Source organism: Podarcis filfolensis (genome assembly GCF_964270895.1).
Source record: "Podarcis filfolensis genome assembly, chromosome: 16".
NCBI lineage: Eukaryota > Metazoa > Chordata > Lepidosauria > Squamata > Lacertidae > Podarcis > Podarcis filfolensis.
In genome coordinates this window covers 17893357-17911701 of record NC_139620.1, presented here as the reverse complement: position 1 = coordinate 17911701, position 18345 = coordinate 17893357, and the positions used below count along the sequence as shown (strand labels likewise).

The 18345-nt window shown below is 48.1% G+C and overlaps 1 protein-coding gene across 14 annotated transcripts in view; it reads right to left on the bottom strand.

Moving 5' to 3' along the window:
- The window catches only part of SEMA4A (semaphorin 4A), an 80124-nt gene that overhangs the window by 55611 nt on the left and 6168 nt on the right, over positions 1-18345 (bottom strand). For 2 of the 14 annotated variants that reach the window (XM_083590043.1, XM_083590041.1), the window contains 3 exons: positions 13962-14111; positions 12522-12682; positions 33-120 (listed from right to left, as the gene is read on the bottom strand). The gene's annotated coding sequence lies outside the window, so the exon portion shown is untranslated. Of the gene's footprint in view, positions 1-32; positions 121-12296; positions 12683-13942; positions 14112-18345 lie in introns of those variants that run through there. The other 12 variants (XM_083590034.1, XM_083590044.1, XM_083590030.1 and 9 more) reach the window with 11 other exon arrangements.

Below are 18345 nucleotides of genomic sequence, written 5' to 3'. Positions count from 1 at the left end.
CTGTTTCTCTCCACCCCATCACCGTTAATTACCTCATAAACCCCTGTTCATTTGACAGCTGCGTCTCTAGGCACAGTAAGGACACACAAGAAGAGCAACGACTCAGTTCCAGAATTCTCTCTGAAAAACAGAAGGACGGGTTGTTTTCAAAGCTTTAGCTGCGTGAGTCTCTCTCCCCTCCCCCCCCCCCAATTCTCCCACAGATTGTAGAACATGTTAATTCAAAATACAACTTATAAAAGGATTTCACTAAAAGGCTGTTATATCAATGAACGGAGGCCCAAAGAGTCAGGGGTCTTCACCTCTTTTGTGGGGCTTGGGGGTACATTTGGAAATCTAAGAAACAGGCATGGGCAGCACAAAATACCCATTTCACAGACAAATAAGTGGTGATGTTCAGACACATCCACACAACAAAACTAGGGGCTTTTTCACACTTACCTTTTGCTCTGCTCTTTCCAGACTCAGTTCGAGTCTTAAAGCTCTGTGTCTGAGCTCCCTTTTTCTTTTTTGCTCCTGAGCTTTTCCTGCAAAAACTTGCTCTTTAAAGCTGAATCGGAGCAAACAGCTACATGTGGAAAACCCGAATTGCTGTTTGGTCTGATTGAGCACTAAGGAACAGTTTTTTGTTAGGAAAGCTCTGGAGCAAAACAAAGAGCAATTGGATACAGAGCTTTAAAGCGTGGCCCTGTGCCTGAAAACAGAGGCAAAAGGTAAGTGTGGATCAGCCTAGGTTAAAAAAAAACCAAACACACCCTCCAAAGCAAGTAACACAGAGCCCAATAAAGCAGGCAACCCACCCACAAAACAAACACTCCCCTCAACTGAACACCCCTCCTAAAGGGAAAACACCTACAAACCAAGCAAAATAAAACAAAACCAGACAAAATACACACCATGCAACAAAACAAAGGAGACTCGCATGTGGGGCCCAGAGGCATTGTGGAGAAAGTAGGTAAGGAGGTTGGACAAGACTGTATATATGCACTTTCCAGCCAGCCCAGTGCCGCCCACAAAAATAAAATAAATGGGAGATGTAGTGGGCCTACTCATGTGCCAAGTTGGGGGGGTGTTTCAAGGGTGCCATGATGCCCATGGGCACCACATTGGGAATCCAAGGAAATGTCCTACGGAATCCTAAAGACAGCCAATTTACGGCAACAGAAATCATGGCTCTTGGGTAGTTAGACGCCTCCTTTACCAGAGGCCTCACTTCCAGCCCTTGTCTATGGGAAGCTCAGGAACCCTAAACCACAAGCCTCTCAGATGCCACCCACAGGACTCTCTGGATGGATTTAGAGGAGTGGAGATACAGAGAAGATCTCTGGACAATGTTGCTTATATGTTTGGAGAATCCGCAACTACCTTCACAACCAAAACGAGCTCTCAGTGTGGAGGATTAGTAACACACATATCCCCAAAGGAAAAATAAATCAGCATACTACAAAGAACATGGATTTATACGCAAATGGATGAAAAAACTGTACTCCTGCAGGAGGAGAAATCGTCCTCCTCACCTAAAACATGGTTTCTGAAGGGAGGGCAGCAGCATTTCCAGAACAGACCCACAACCTGCTGGTTTTTTTTTGGGGGGGGGGGGAAATCTACAGGGCAAATATTTCTGCCTTCTTTGCTCATCCTTTTAAATGCCTTTTCCCCAGGCCCCCACCTCCCCTTTGCCTACCTCCCCAGGCTAAATTGCTCTTTCCCCTGTCCATCCTCAAGTTCTTCTCCTTCACCACTTACCCTTTCCCTCAGGCTCATTTCTCTGTCTTCTGTCTGCTTTGCTCCCCTGCTTTGCAGCTATCCTTGCTCTGACCCCTGTCACTAAGACCCAACCCTTTGGTGCTCATCTTGTCTGTGACATCAACTGGTGGCAACCAATGGCAGCAGCACTGGGCAGCAACTCGAGCAACAATGACATGTGTTTTTAAAAGTTGGAAGTCACCCACTCCAGATGGACTCCCCACCACCACGAGGTTAGGTTTTGAATAGGCTACAGCTTCGAAAAAGAGGTCATGCGTGCTCCTCGAAAGATAATGCAAAAATCAAGTTGATCAACCTGATGCCATGAAGATTGGGGCATGTTAACCGAAACAAAACGCTTGTGAAACAGCTCATCAACTAAAAGGGTGAAAATAAAACCTCTCCAGCGTTGCAGAGAGGCGGTATTCCTAGCCCTAGCCTGGAGACCCCAGGCAAAACATGAGCTCTACCGCTGAGCTTTGGCTCTTCCTACTATTCTCCAAATGTTTCATGCCATGAATGCCACCTGCCCCAGATTCTTAAGGGCATCCCCTGTCTTCTGATACGTCCCCCTGGAAATAAACGATGCTGTCCCTGTTCAGGCTTTTGGGGAGAAGCAATTCTACAAACTTCAGTGGGGCTTACTCCAGTGTAAGGACAGAAAGGATCTGTCCATTTCAGTTCTCTTGGGCTCTCATTTTTCCAGTATTAAACTCAGGCCTCCACATTTTGCAGCAACATGTGAGGAAAATTCATCAGCATTCTACTGCGAATTTCTCCCAATAAACACATTTTTATATGCAGTTTTAACTAATGTACACATTCTGCAAGCAGAGTTCCTCTAACACAATGTATTCATTTTTACTCACACTTTCCCCTAATAGATGCGTTTTTGTAAGCATTTCTTGGCTGGTGAACTGCATAACTATTTCAGATACAGTGGTACCTCAGGTTAAGAACTTAATTCGTTCTGGAGGTCCGTTCTTAACCTGAAACTGTTCTTAACCTGAGGTACCACTTTAGCTAATGGGGCCTCCCGCTGCCGCCACCACGCGATTTCTGTTCTCATCCTGAAGCAAAGTTCTTAACCCGAGGTACTATTTCTGAGATAGCGGAGCCTGTAACCTGAAGTGTCTGTAACCCGAGGTACCACTGTACGTGAAAATTTCAAAGGACAATGGTGTTTTGCTTGTTGTTGTTGTGCTACCTATCTGACTTGGTTTCCCCAGCCACTCTGGGCAGCTTCCAACAAATTTAAACACCAAACACAGTAAAACATCATACATTAAAAGCTTCCCTATATAGGACTGTCAGTACAGTTTCAGATAGTGTGAATTTGATTGATACAGCTTCAAATGAGATCTGAATCAAATTTCTCCCACATCCCTACTCCAGAGTAAGTCCACATAGGTTTACAGCCACAATCCCATGTCCAAGGATGAAAGACAGACAGGAAAAACAACTTTTCCTGTTTGACATCAATCTTGTATACACTTGCTCCTAAGAAAACATGCGCACAATCAGGACACAAGTGTTCATCTGATTAAACACTCTTAAGTTCTAAATAGAATTGTGATGATGGACAGTTTCCAAAGACCCTGCTGCTTCTGAAGACAGAGTGGGGAAGAGGGGGAGATATTTGGGTTGATTCATATTTTAAGGGGGAACCTACCTAATCTGCACTTCCCGAAATGCAAGGTAAACCAAAACTCGGCTATCCTTTGAAATTCACACTTCCCCAAATCCTGGGATTCAGTTCTCCAAGCAAATAATGTGTGCAAGATGCCTATATTAGGGGAAGGCGTGCATAAAATGCATATGTTGGTAGAAAAGAAATAAACATGCATATATGAATGGAAAATCGGAATAAAATCAAACCTGAATTCAAAACAGCAAGACTGCCTGCCTTCACTCCTGCCTTTTGGTTTTGGGTGGACACAATTTTGCACAAGTCACAGGGATTCTGCTCTCCAGGCCACAATTTCATTTCCAGGGAAGATTTTTTAAAAAAAACCAACTAGCTTCAAAATGAACTAGGCAATCCCTTCTCCACTATCTGAATCTAGAGAAAGAGACAGACTCGCCAAGCAAGACCCAAAACAAACCATTAAGCCCTTTCTCCATCATCTGGACTTCCTGGTTCATTTTGAAGCTGCTTTGAGGTCTTCCTGGTGCGTGTGTAAGACTGCTATTTCTCGACAGAATCATAGAATTTTAGAGTTGGAAGGGATCTGGGTCATCTAGTCCAATTCCCTGCATCAATTTTATCTGTCAGTTTACACATTGTCTAAAAACACAGCAGCAGGCTCCTCACAAAGCAATCGCTTCAAGTGGCACCTGAAAATTTTGCTACATAACTTTTGTTCTATGAGGACTAGAAACTTGCTTTTTAAAATAATTAAAAATAAAGTGCAGGTTTTGGGGCCACTGCTGACTCTGGGCCCGAACACAAAAGTGTCCCCTGTCTCTCCGCCCACCTTCCGGTTGGCCCTGGAGCTTCCCAGAGGCATCCATGTTTAACAAACTGATCTGAATCAATCATGGAGGAAGAGTGGTGGGGGGCAATTCTAAAAGCAAAAAAAGGCAAGGGATGGTGAGGAATGCTGAAAGAGCTTTTGGTCAGACAAGCCTACTCAGATACGTAGAACATTGACAGGTGTTTAACGAGGCTCATTGTGAATTTTAATTACTTTTTGAATATTTCAAATAGCAGTTTTTATTGATAGTTTTACTGTTCATTCTTTTGGCAAACTTCTTCAAGGGTTTTTTTTCCTTGCAATCAAGCGGCGTACAAATTTTACGAAATACAGTAAAATAAATAAGTGCCGTTATGTTGACTGGCTCATGCTCTCTTTTGGAACCTCGCCTGGAATGCCTCCACTCACTGCACCCCAAGGTGGGGCTTTGGTGGGCGGGCGTATCTCACCTAGCAGGTTATCAGAAGAAATATCTCAGGTAGGGGGAAATCTTTCGTTCAACCCAACCCTGGGAGTTTCAACAGTAGTGGATACATCAGCACAACACAAGCAAACAAAAACATGGGTGTGCTTCAAATATGGGGAAGAAAGACAGGCGGGGAGGGCGGGCACCATGTGGGAGAACAGGCTGACAGACACCCAGATCCTCTGGCATTCCAGACAGTTCAGCACAAGAGCACTACTGACCAATTCAGGGATCAGTCCTTAGGTATACTGCTGAGGGAACAGGCAATTCTCTGCTTGGTCAGAGAGCTTTCCCTCTTCACTTCATGTCCATCACCACCAAGCTCCTCCCTTGAGAGTGCAAGTGCTACCTGCTGCCACTCCCTATCAGGCTTCTCCCCCAAAACTGAGACCCCGCCCTCAGCTCCAGGCTCCGCCTCACAAATCTCAACGATTGAGCCTCAAGAGACCTGGTGGTGATCTTGGGACCTGGCGAGAGGAATTCGGCAGGTGGGGGTGTTGCCCTCGGCCCAGTATACCTGAAGGAGCATCTCCACCCCCATCGTTCAGCCTGGACACTGAGGCCCAGCTCCGAGGTCCTTCTGGCAGTTCCCTCACTGCAAGAAGTGAGGTTACAGGGAACCAGGCAGAGGGCCTTCTCGGTACTGGCGCCCGCCCTGTGGAACGCCCTCCCATCAGATGTCAAGGAAATAAACAACAATCTGACTTTTAGAAGACATCTGAAGGCTGCCCTGTTTAGGGAAGTTTTTAATGTTTGATGTTTTATTGTGTTTTTAATATTCTACTGGCAGCTGCCCAGAGTGGCTGGGAAAACCCAGCCAGATGGGTGGGGTATAAATAATAATAATAATAATAATAATCATCATCATCATCATCATCATCATCATTTAGTATATAAGGACCCCTTGCAGAGAGCCGTTGTGCAGCTGTAGATTGCTGGATTTGTATGCAGAAGGTCTCAGGATGGGCATCTGTGGGTGAAAGAATCTCACAGAACACATCTGGGGGAAAGCCTTTAAAACAAAAAACAAAAAAAGAGCTGCTCCCAGGTAGAGGAAACTAGATGGAGTGACGATCACCCTACTCACTTTATCAAGGCTAAAATTAATCTGTGCCCATCACCACTCACGTGCGTCTCAGTTTTGGCTCCAATGCAGATCTCCTGGAATTGATCGAACACTGTAATTATTTTGTCACGAGACTCTATTATACCATACTTCCCCCCCTTTTTTTTGCAGGGGTGGGGGGAGCGTCCCTTCCTTGGCGAACATTCAAAAGGTTCTCGACACTTGTGAGGAAACCCGCTCTTGTGGCTTTTTGCACCTGGCTGGTTAGCTAAATCAAGGGGAAAGTGGAGATTAAGAACTTAAGGCCATTGGCCCATCTAGTCTGGCATCCTGTTCTCACGGTGACCAACCAAAGATATGAGGGGAAACCAGTAAGCAGGACCTGAGCACAGGAGATTTCTCCCCTCCTGTGGCTTCCAGGGACTGGTTTTCAGAAGCATTACTTCTTCCAACTGTGGTGGCAGAACATAGACATCATGGCTAGTCATCGTTAGCCGACTCTCCTCCATGAATCTGAACAATCCTCTTTTGAAGCCATCCAAGTCGGTGGCCACCACTGCCTCCTGTGGGAAGGAGTTCCATAGTCTAACTAAGTGCTTTGTGAAGAAGGACTTTCTTTTAACTCTTGAAGGTGTGTTCCACAGATGGGATTGACACTGCGCACCTCAACTCCATTGTTTTCCACTAGTACATTAAGATGTGGGGAACCTAAGGCCCCCCAGATGTTGCTGGACCACAACTCCCATCATCCTTGGCCACTGCCCATGCTTCCTGAGACTGATGGGAGTTTTAGTTCAGCCTCATCTGGCAGGCCAAAGGTCCCTCACTCCTGCTCTACAGAGTCAGGCATTCAACATATCTCCTTCTCACTCGGGTCTCATTTTCATGGAGTTCTCAACCTGTGTCCAAGCTGTACCACTTCTAAATGAAGAGGTGGGAAGATCTCATATGATGGAACATTCTCTGCAAATAATTACTCTCCCCCCCCCCAAAATACAAGTGCTTCAGGGAAGAGGCAAAGCTGGAACTTGGCAGGCTAGATTTCTGCATGCAGAGACTTTCTAAATGAGGGGCATTTAGTAATGAGGGCATTTAGTCCAGGGACCAAATGCAATCTTTCGGAGGAGGCGTTGCTTGCTGTTTTGTCTGTGCTTTATTTGGGGCAGGGGGTGGGGTATAGTGCTTTGCTTTGGGGGAAGGGTCCTGAGTATCACAATATATTTTTTGTCCGTGAAATGGGCAGCAGCCCACACCAGCTCCTTAGATTTCAAAATATGCCTCCAGGTGCAATAAAGCTTGGGAACCCTTCCAGCACAAACCATGAACCCAGAGTCATTCCTATTTCAAACTGCTTCTGATTGTCTGGGTAAAGAAAAAATGTTTTTGTCTGCTCTAGCCTTAGTCAAATGCGAATATATACATGCGTATCCGCAAATTTGCAACCCATTCCTTTCTTGATCTGCCCATGCCTCTCAAATTCTGGTTGAACTAGAATGATTTCTCAAGTTCATTCCAGATTTGGACCCTGTGCCACAACTTTTCAGCTGCAGCTTTTTTTTTTTTTAACTGCACCCAAGGAATTCTGACTTGGTTGCAGTGTCCTCATACCAGGATGGTTCGGAAGCTGTTTACCAAGTCAGATCAGTGGTTCATCTAGCTCAGTAGTGCCTGCACTGGCTGGCAGCGGCTTGCCAGGGTTTCGTACAGAGACTTTTTCCAAGCCCTACTTGGAGATGCCATTGGGGATGGAACCGAGGCCCTCCTGCACAGAATCATAGAATTGTAGAGTTGGAAAGGACCACGAGAGTCACGAGAGTGCAACCCCCTGCAATGCAGGAATCTTTTGCCCAATGTGGGGCTTGAACCCACAAGCCTGAGATTAAAAGTCTCATGCTCTCCTGGATCACCGAGCTACAGCCCTTGTCCAGAGTTGGTGTTTTGTGTATTGCAACATCCACTTTCAGAGGACTGGGGGAGAAAGTCCCTGAGGAACTGAAAGTGATAGCAGACTGAGCATGGTTTGGACATTTTTTATACATAAATGGGACCAAAAGGAGGGTTTCTGATGCCACCCAGAACTCTCCAATCCAATCCCAAAGTCAGATGAGGAGAATTTCAGAAGCATCCCTAACTTAGTGTCCACCTGGATGGGAACAGCGTGGACTCCAGACTTTGCCGTCTCTTTGACACCATAAGTGGGGTGAGGGGTTTGCATTGTGCTCCTTGTCAGATGAAGGCCAAACGCCCTGAGCTTTGGCGGCAACCCAGCCCCACACCAGCCACTGCTTTTCCTCTGAGAAGGCCTCATGGAGGATGTGAATCGCTGAGCACATTGTCTGGAAGGCGGGGGGAAAGCTCAGAGGTTGGCAGGGGGGAAGGGAGCAGAGCCTGTCCCAGAAGCAAGACAGAAAGTTCCTTGTAGTAACGCAGGAAAACTAGGTTAGCCCCGGCCGGATTTCACAGTCTGCCGTGCACCGTTGGCCGAGAAACAGGGCCGCACAGCATTTTGAACCACTTGCCATTGTTTTGGGCTGGGCCCCTGCCACAGGAAAGGACGTTAAAAGGCATTCCTCCTTCCCAGGGCAAACCATCAAGGCTCAGCTCAAAGTTTTCAGCTAGTGTATTTTTAGCCTTCGGGGGGTATTCCTGCAAGTTCCGATTCAAAAGGCTTGGTAGTGTGGCCACAAACTTCAGAGTCCCCTGGTGCAAATGCCAAGTCTTGCAAAAAGAAGAAATCTGGCTCCCCTTTTGCGCCCTTGGCAGCTGTCAGCATGCATCAATTTATCAGGTTTGAAGCCTTTCCCCATTGAAAACCTCCATGCCAGGAAGAGGTCCGCCTGCTAGATTTCAGCATGCCAGCAGCTATTTAATTTCTGCTGCTAAAGGGAGAGGAACAAGGGCCAGTAAAAATGTTGGCAACCCTGCCTCTGCTACAACAAACAAGGTTCCCTTGCACTGGGAACTATGCCTCAGTCTTTCATCTGGAATATGGGGATAACAGCAAGACCAGAACTGGTTTAAGGGTGACAGGAGCCTGCTGCACTTCTAAAATACGATGCACAAATGCTGGTTGTTATACCCATAGAATAGATAGTAATGTATCCATAATGGAAGGAAGGACGGCCTTCTTGCAGAGGGCAAGCCCCTGTTATTCTCCATCCCCCTCCCATGAAGGGGGGAAAAGGCAGCTGATGGGCAGATCCTGCACAGAAGAGAGCGAGAGCGCTCATCTCTGTAATGAGAAGGGATGAGCGAAACAACCTCCTCACCATTTGCTCACTGTGTTACGAATCCAGCATAATAAACCATGAGGAAAACCCTCTCCTATTACAGGGCTTCAAAGTATCTTCGGAGCTCCGTGCTTGCATTACCCAAATGCATCTTGCAAAGGCTGCACGCGTCACATGCTGCTCTTTTCCTCCCCTCGCGTTGCAGCGTCACATCTCCTGATTCACCCTTCCCGGACTGCTTATTATTACATGTGCTTTCCAGCTTGAGGGCCACATCCCCTCCTCTGCAGCCGTCTGGGGGCTACCTGCCAGTTTGGGGCAAGGTAGACTTGATTATTGTAACTCACTCTACGTGGGGCTGCCCTTGAGACTGACCCAGAAACTCCAGCAGGTGCAGAATGCCGTGGCGAGACTCCTTACGGGGTCCTCGCTGCGGGATCACATTCACCCAGTGCTATACCAGCTGCACTGGCTCCCGGTGGAGTACAGGATCAGGTTTAAGGTGCTGGTTTTAACCTTTAAAGCCCTATACGGCCTAGGACCCTCGTACCTACGGGACCGCCTCTCCTGGTATGTTCCACGGAGGAACCTACGGTCTTCAAACAAAAACATCTTGGAGGTCCCAGGCCACAGAGAGGTTAGGCTGGTCTCAACCAGAGCCAGGGCTTTTTCAGCTGTGGCCCCGATCTGGTGGAATGCTTTGTCACAAGAGCCTAGGGCCGTGCGGGACATGACATCTTTCCACAGGGCCTGCAAGACAGAGCTGTTCCACCAGGCCTTTGGCCAAGGCAGAGTCTGACCCCCTCCTTTGGTAATCCTCACAGAACTCTAGCCCAATGGTTGCCATTAATTTGATTTTGAATGATTTTAGAATGAATTGATTTTAGAATGCTGTGTTACTTTTATTGTTAGCCGCTCTGAGCCCGGCTTCGGCTGGGGAGGGCGGGATATAAATAAAAAATTATTATTTTTATTAAGGCAAGAGGCTAAAAGTGGGTGGAGCTATGGATGTGGCTCTTGCCCTACGCTCAGCTGAAGTCAGGTGTTTGTCTAGCCTTCACCTTAGGGAAATGAGACGCTCCCGCAACTCAAGGGCACATTCCAGCCAGGCAAAAGCACTTGAGGATGGGGTAGAACAGGGCTGGTAAGGGGTGTGGTCTGAGGAAAGGGTATGGCCTGGAAAAGGGCCAAATCAAGAGGCCTGGAGGCCTGCAGGTTTACAACGGTAGATTGGCAGGGAGCCACAGCTCAAATGGATTGGCTCCCTTTGGCAAATAGTTCGAGTGAAACCAACACTTCTCACGTGCAAATGGGACGTTTCCATTTCCTTTAGAAATTAAAGGGCAGCAAACAACTGAGCACATGCAATGGTAGTGGGGGTTGGCTGCTTAGGGCAGATCCACACCACACATCCAAAACACATTTAAAGCTCATGGTTCCTCCCAAAGAATCCTGGGAGCTGCAGCTTGTTAAAGGATGCTGGGAACTGTAGCTCTGCAAGCAGGGGGAACTACGGTTCCCAGGGTTCTTTTGGGGAAGCCATGTGCTTTAAAGGTGCATTCGATGTGCTTTAAAAGTATGGTGTTGATCTGCTCTTCGTTCTGCAACCATGCAAGCACGGAAAATATTCAGTTCATAATCCATCTCTGTTTGAGTTATGAAAAGAGACCCAAATCAGGGCTCACGACACCCTGACTTACAAACCTACCAGATTTGACTGACCAATCAACTAATTTCAAGTTTCAGTTCCACCACCAGCAAAGAGGGGAATGGAAGTGAGTAATCTCCAGGCAAAGCCTGAGGAAGCTCCTTGTTAGCTTCACTTCAACTGCCAATGCAGCTTGTGAGCCAGTCTCAGCCAGATCAGCCTGTAGCTGCCTGTAGCAGCTGCCCTCCCCACCTGTGGGAAACCCCGTTTCCAACTCTAGCATTCTTACCCCTTCCCTGATGTAGCAAGGCCTGGCATCTCCTGCCAGGGCACTGAGAGTGCTGGAAACACCTCTCTGCTGGTGCCTGCAATTACTGATCCTGATAGCCAACACTACAGTCACCAAGACGCTTTTAGAACCTGGTTCAGAAACCGTTGCTTGAATCAGCCCAAAGCCCATAAAAGGCTCTGAGGAAGCATAGAGTTCAAGGGCAGGGGGCATTGTGCAAAGCAAGAGCACAGAGTATGTCCCAGAGGATTATTGGATAGGGCTGGCTCACGTACCCCTTTCTTTCCTTCCTGGTCAACAGGACAGTCAGATTTTCCCTTGTTCCAAGAGCCCTTCCCTCCATAAAAGAATTTTGGGGGCAGATTGTGCTGGTTTTCCCCCACCCCAGCATACATACACTTCATCTCAGGGGTCTCTGGTGTGAATTCTGCCCCCTATAAAAGTCTGAATCGTCTGCCCTCACTGAAGTGCTTGACAATTTTATATCTAGAGCCTCAAACTCGGCCCTCCAGATGTTTTGGGACTACAATTCCCATCATCCCTGACCACTGGTCCTGTTAGCTAGGCTTGATGGGAGTTGTAGTCCCAAAACATCTGGAGGGCCGAGTTTGGGGAGGCTTGATCTAGATAGATATAGATAGATGTACCCACTCTCTGACCAACATATCTGACACCCCACACAGCTTTACATGACCATCTCAGACCATGCGGCTGAGAGAGCTGGGTTCTTCCTGCAAGCACAGAGATGCTCCAGGGAGGAAAGATTCCAGACTGAGCTCTGTCTTCATTTTCCCATATCCGACCAGATGCAGGAGCCCCAGCCTTTATCAAATTAAACCTGCTCCTCTCCTCCGCATCCCGCATCCTTCATTCCCTTGCCTCACAATTCCAGCTCCGGCTACCCAAGCATGAAATGGAAAGCCAGCTTCCTTCGGAATCCACCCAGAATATCATGCAGAGAGACAGTGGAAGGGGAAAATCCACCGACGCTTAATTTCATGCAACAATCGCAACTTAACGTAATGTGTGGGGAAACTCCCCGACATGCGACGCACGTGCATTTAAATTCTTCCTCATTAGATCTTTGCAAATGAACCAGTGTGGAATTGGTTCATTCGTTCACAGGGTTCCAGCGAAGGCGGAAAAAGCCGGGTATCCACGCCTGTCTCACTCCATTTACATCTCTAAAGGGTTTCCTGGCTGGGAAGCCCACTCAGAACAAGAAGGGGGGAAGAGAGCAATGCTTCTACGCTCTGTGTCTGCTTCTGATGCTTTCAACAAGGAAGCTCCCGCCAAACCAAAGACACACATGTTCTCACTCACACGCCTCATTATTCCACGAGAAATTATGGCTTTCAGACGGGGAAATGTTACCTGGTGGCTCAGTGTAACCCAGATCTCCACTGTCTTGGTTCGGTTGTATTGGAAGCACAACGCCAGACTCTCCCCAGATCAGGTCCAGTCGCGGTTGCTACAAAACCGACCTGCTCTTCCCAGCCGTGCGGAGAGGAAAACCCCCTCCGTCAAAGCATATCCCTGTGTCATAACAGCCAGCCTAGCTCCGCGAACATCCCTGGCGTTGCCATAGCGACGGCTTACCTCCAGCAGCGGTCCAGGGGCTCCTGCTCTTGAGATCTCTCCAGCGTCAGCCGTGCAGAAAGGACCTGCGAGAGATTCCCGGTTCAAGTTCCAGATGTGGGGGTCGGACCGACGGACAGATGGGGGTGCTCATCCCCCACAGGGGGCTCATCGTGTGGCTGCTGAGAGATAAAGAAGAATATGAATTCATCGCCTTCTCTCCGACGAAATCTGCCGCCCAGCCAGATGTTTCCCTGTAGCAGCCAACAAGGCATTAGAGCAGCTCATGAAGGCAGCCCTTGTCCCCGACACGCCCAGAACAAGGCGAATGATCTGATCCCGGCAGTTTCCTTTGATCAAGCTTCACACTGAGCGTGCAGAGTAAATCATGTTTTCCCCGAGTCACAATTCCATGCCCAGTTATGAACGGGCAACATAAGCATCCCGGATCCCCAAACCACCTGCAGATTCTTTGCAAAGGGATAGCAGGTGCTTGTTTTTATTGGGGGAGCGAGGAAGAAGAGCCCACTGTGCAGAAGATAATTACTTTAATTATATATATGCATTTTTCGACTCGGTATTTTTAGCCTTCCCTGCGTTTGTTGGCGGCTTACAAATAAATGAAATCAAGCACGTGCAATATTCAACTGAAACTGAAGTGCAATTCATCACACAAAGACCACTCGTGCATTGCACAGGCAGATGATGTTTCAATTTCCCCCTCTCCTAAAGACCTGAGCAGCTGCAAAGGCTTTATTGATACTAATGCTAGGGTCCTCAAAGTGGAGTTCGTGGGCACCTCTGTACCCTCTGATACCAACTTGGCACCAGAAAAGCCCCTTTTAAATTTTTTGCCCAAAAGACAAGATCATTACAAAAGAAGTACAATATTTTATCTATATGTGTACAAATAAAACATAAGTATAATTCATTTTTTTTGGAGGGATTATTTGTTTTTGGGAAAGATATTGCCTGTTCTTTCGCCTGCGTTTTATTTGTTATAGGGTGCCTGAAATGGTTTGCCTACTTGGCAGAGTTTCTTGCATTGCAAGTGTTTCTTGTGAAATATGGGGGGTTTTTTTAGGAATAATTAAATAATTCTCCAGGGTTTCAGGCAGGGGTCTCTCTCTCTCTCTCAGCCCTGCCTGGAGATGCCAGGGATTGAACTAGCAACCTTCTGCATGAACATAGCAGACAACTGCATCTGGGGGAGGGCTAATCCAGAACTGCCCCCACCCTGCCATGCTGGGAGTTCTCTCTGTTGTGCCAGAGGGACCTTCCATTATTGCATTTTGTACCTGGGAATCCAACCAAGGAGCCCGACAGATCCGTGTATATTTGGAAGGGAAGGAATTGGGGGAATAGGACCCCCCCCTTGCCCTCCACAACAAGATGCCAAGATTAAAGGGCTTTCTTCAGTCCCCTTTCAAGATGTATCCAACTCACAAGGTTATCACTCACCCAGCTGATTAGTTCATCATACGACCGATGGCTGGGATTACAGAGGTAGTGGCCCTTCTTCGTCCCCTGTGAGGACTTGCAGCTGGGACTTTTCAGGGAGAGATTTGAGTGCGCAGACCCCTCCACATTCGCACCATGAAATGCAGGGCTCTGAAACGCAAAGCAATATATTCGCATTATAGATCGCCAAGGATATCTAACTGTCCGATTCTAAGACCGCAAGCTTTACTTTCAGAGAGAATTAGTACAGTTTCTTACTGTTAAGATCCATGTTTTTTAATACCTGAATTTCTTTGCACTTGGGGATCAGATTCAAGAAAGGGGGGGGAGGTAAACAAACAAACAAACAAATCAACCAGCTATCTCCCGGGCTCTTCACTGATCCAGCTGCACACCATGCATAATTGTATACCGCTTTCAAGGATAGGAAAGAGCCTCTTGCCTCTGACCCCAGGGAGGGGCTGCAGTTGATGCACAGCGCGGACAGTGATGGGACAGAGGGACTAAGGGTGCAAGTCAGCGGAAGGAAGGCTTGGATATTCCTGGTAATATTTAGGATATTTGGGGAGGGATAGTACCCTGGTGGGGGACATGTCGCGCTCCTTCTGGGCAGGGGTGCTAACTCGAATAAAATACTGTGGGGCCCAGGTAAGCCCCACCCCATATAACTGATCACATGATGCAGTGCATAAACACTATTTGAATGGGAATGCCCATCAACTTTGTGGGGGCCCAGCTCCCTCAAATACTTTATTGTGGAGGCCAAAGCACTCATGGCCCCTAGGAGTTGGCTCCTATGCTTCTAGGGTAGTTTGTCCACCTTTCTACAGAAGGCTAGTTTCCACACATACACACACACAAAACACACACACGCCACTTTTCTATCCTCCATCGAGGCAAGCAAAAGGCAGGATCAGCATTGTAGGACACATTCCAGCCAAGCAAAGACACTCCAGGAGGGTGTGAAGCAAACTCAGTGAGGAAAGTAGCCTGGGCAGAGTCTGGAGGGCCTAGAAGGCCTCAACAGACACCTCGGGCCTAAGGTTCCTCACCCATCACTTAAGGGGGGGGGGGGGGAAAGACATAATAAGTCTATTAACCCTTATCAGCCGCGATACTGAAACTAAACCTCCGCATTAAGAGGCACTCTACCTCTAACTACCCATTGCTGGGGGCAAACTGGGGGTGAGGGTTGCTGCCTTCATGCTCCAGTGGTGGGGTTCTGCCTGGTCACTGCTGGACACAAAACTCTCTGTGGGGTCCCCTCCTCCTTGCCATGCCATCCAGCCCAATCGCCAGCCCTCTCCCCCAGTGCCAAATCAACAAAACTACCCAAAGGGAAGGGAAGGATGAAGCTGCATGTCCTCCCCCCTTGTTTTTGTTCAGAAGGGTCAAGCAGAGGAAGAACAGGGCCAGGAGGCTCCAGAGGCCAGTGGGGTTGGGGGAGCGACTGTCGGCACCAGCAAAGGGGTGGGTGGGCCCTGGGAGGCTGCCTGACAAAGCCTGCTGCAAGCACCCAGCCCTGAATCTTACAGGAGCCTCAGCACCAGCAGGAGGAAAGTGGCTGGAGAGTGGTGCATATTTTTCCTTTAAAAAGAAGCAGCAGCAATCGAGGCTTCTCTCTCGCTCGCTCTCTAGGCCGCAACCCAGCCTACGAAGATGCTTCTTGCCCAGGGCCGGAAATGAAAGGAGAGATAACGTCTTAGGAAAGATAAAAACCGTGGAACAAAACAAATCTTCGGGTCTGACAGGAATATGTACAGGACAAACTGGGTTGAAGTGGAAACGCAGCAGCCACTTTTGTTGCGCTGATAATCCACCCACCACGCAAACACATCCATCTGGAATCTCTTTCTCTCTTTCCACATGCACAGACACTCTTGTAGACTCATAGAAATGCAAAGTGGGAAGGGATCCCAAGGGTCCTCTAGTCCAACCCCCTGCAATGCAGGAATCCCAGCTAAAGGCCACCCAACCTCAGCTTCCAAGGAAGGAGAGGCCACCACCTCTCATGGGAGTCTGCCCCTTTCACGTAAGTTGAATCCATTGGTATGGGTCCTACCCTCCAGAGCAGGAGAAAACAAGCCTGCTCCATCTTCCATGTGACAGCCCTTTAGATATTTGAAGATGGCCGTTGTAGCTCCTCTCAGTCTCCTCTTTGTCAGGCTAAACATGCCCAACTCCCTCAACGGTTCCTCATAAGGCTTGGTTTCCAGACCCTTGATCATTTTGGTTGCCCTCCTTTGCCCACACTCCCAGCTTGTCAAGATCCTTCTGAAATTGTGGTGCCCAGAACTGGACACAGTATTCCAAGTGTGGTCTGACCAAGGCATAATAGAGCGGGGACTATTGCTTCCCTTGATCAGGACACTATACTTCTGTTGATGTAGCCTAGAATAACATTAGCTTTTTTTGCTGCTGTATCACACTGTTGTCTCTCTCCCTCTCTCCTTCTGGTAGGGCTGGCATCTCTCAACCCCCCACCTCCCCTTCAGTTTCCTAACGTCTTGCCCCATCATTCCATCTCCATGGTGGGATGTGGGGGGAGAAGAACTGCACTTGTGGAGTGTGTGCTGGTTAGTTTTCCCTTCCGGTAAGGATGGAACTGGAAAAGCTGCCTGCCTGAAACCCCGAAGAGCCATTGCCCGCAGACTGTCTCGCCAGAGTGGTGCATGCTCTGGTTATCTCCCACTTGGACTACTGCAATGCACTCTACATGGGGCTACCTTTGAAGGTGACCCAGAAACTACAACTAATCCAGAATGCGGCCACTAGACTGGTGATTGGAAGTGGCCGCCAAGACCATATATAACACCGGTCCTGAAAGACCTACATTGGCTCCCAGTACGTTTCTGAGCACAATTCAAAGTGTTGGTGCTGACCTTTAAAGCCTTAAACGGCCTCGGCCCAGTATACCTGAAGGAGTGTTTCCACCCCCATCATTCAGCCTGGACAGTGAGGTCCAGCTCCGAGGGCCTTCTGGCAGTTCCCTCATTGCGAGAAGTGAGGTTACAGGGAACCAGGCAGAGGTCCTTCTCGGTAGCGGTGCCTGCCCTGTGGAATGCCCTCCCATCAGATGTCAAGGAAATAAACAACTACCTGACTTTTAGAAGACATCTGAAGGCAGCCCTGTATCAGGAAATTTTTAATGTTTGATGTTTTATCATGTTTTAAATATTCTGTTGGGAGCCGCCCAGAGTGGCTGGGGAAACCCAGCCAGATGGATGGGGTATGAATAATAAATTATTATTATTGCCAATCTGCACAGACAACCCTGAGCTAGGTGGACCAACAGTTTGTCACAGTCTTCTTCGTATGCATAAAGTCCCAGGTTCAACCCAGCTGATGCTGGGAAAGACTCCTGACCAAGGATGAAGCAGAATATGTAAGTGCACAGGATCACAGTGTCCTTATGACCCTTGGCAGCTTCACCCTTGTCCTTTTAATTATCCCAGTGACTTGAAATGTTTTATACTGTGATGACAATAAAGGTATTTGATTTCATTTGCCTCCGGACCAACATCCTGGAGATACCCCACTGCCAGTCAAAGTCAAGAAAACTAAGCGGGATGGGCGGACTCTGCAGAAGGCAACTTTCTATGTTCTCAGGTTTCTTGACTCTTTAACAACTTGCCCCATCATTCCACCTGCATGGTGGTGTGGGAACCATGGAACATGTGCCCATTACACAGCTGTTTTTTAAAGGGCTGGCTGGCAAATGTTACCAATGTAAAAGCAAAGGCACACCTAGGATCCCTTGCACCCCTGGCAGCCCCACCAGGGGGGAAAAATCACTTTACCGCAATAGCCTTAGTAGGAATTACTTTATTTTATGTGGCCCAAGTACAGTACTCGAAGCATCTTGCATGAGGGCTAGGCAAGAAAGAAGAGCCCCCCAAAATTGCACACTTTTGTGCCACAATGTGAAAAGGATGGGAAGCTTCTGCTATGTTTGATCTCAGCATGAGAGCAGCAGCACGTTGCCGCACACCTATATGTCATCAACTCCACAGGTGATTTTGGGGAGGGAGGCTGTGCTACCAAGCAGGTGCTGGTTTCACCAACCCCTAGGTATGCCTTGGAGTGAAAGATGTGAAGACTTGCAAATGCTCACCTTAGCACAGGGTCTGTTGTCCCTACCTCTGCAAAAAAACCTGCATCACCAAGCTTCTGCTTCTCTGTAAAGGTATGTTCACATTAGCAGCTTAAATGTAGTGAGGTCATTACCCCATGATCTATTTGTTGCCTGCTCTGCTCCCAGATATCTAGGCAGGTAACCATCAGTTCTGTAATGTTTAAGCAAACCGGTTAAAGGGTGTGTGTCCATTAGTGAGGTCACACACACACACCCCCGGCTGCATTTCAAGCTACATTTGCACAGTGA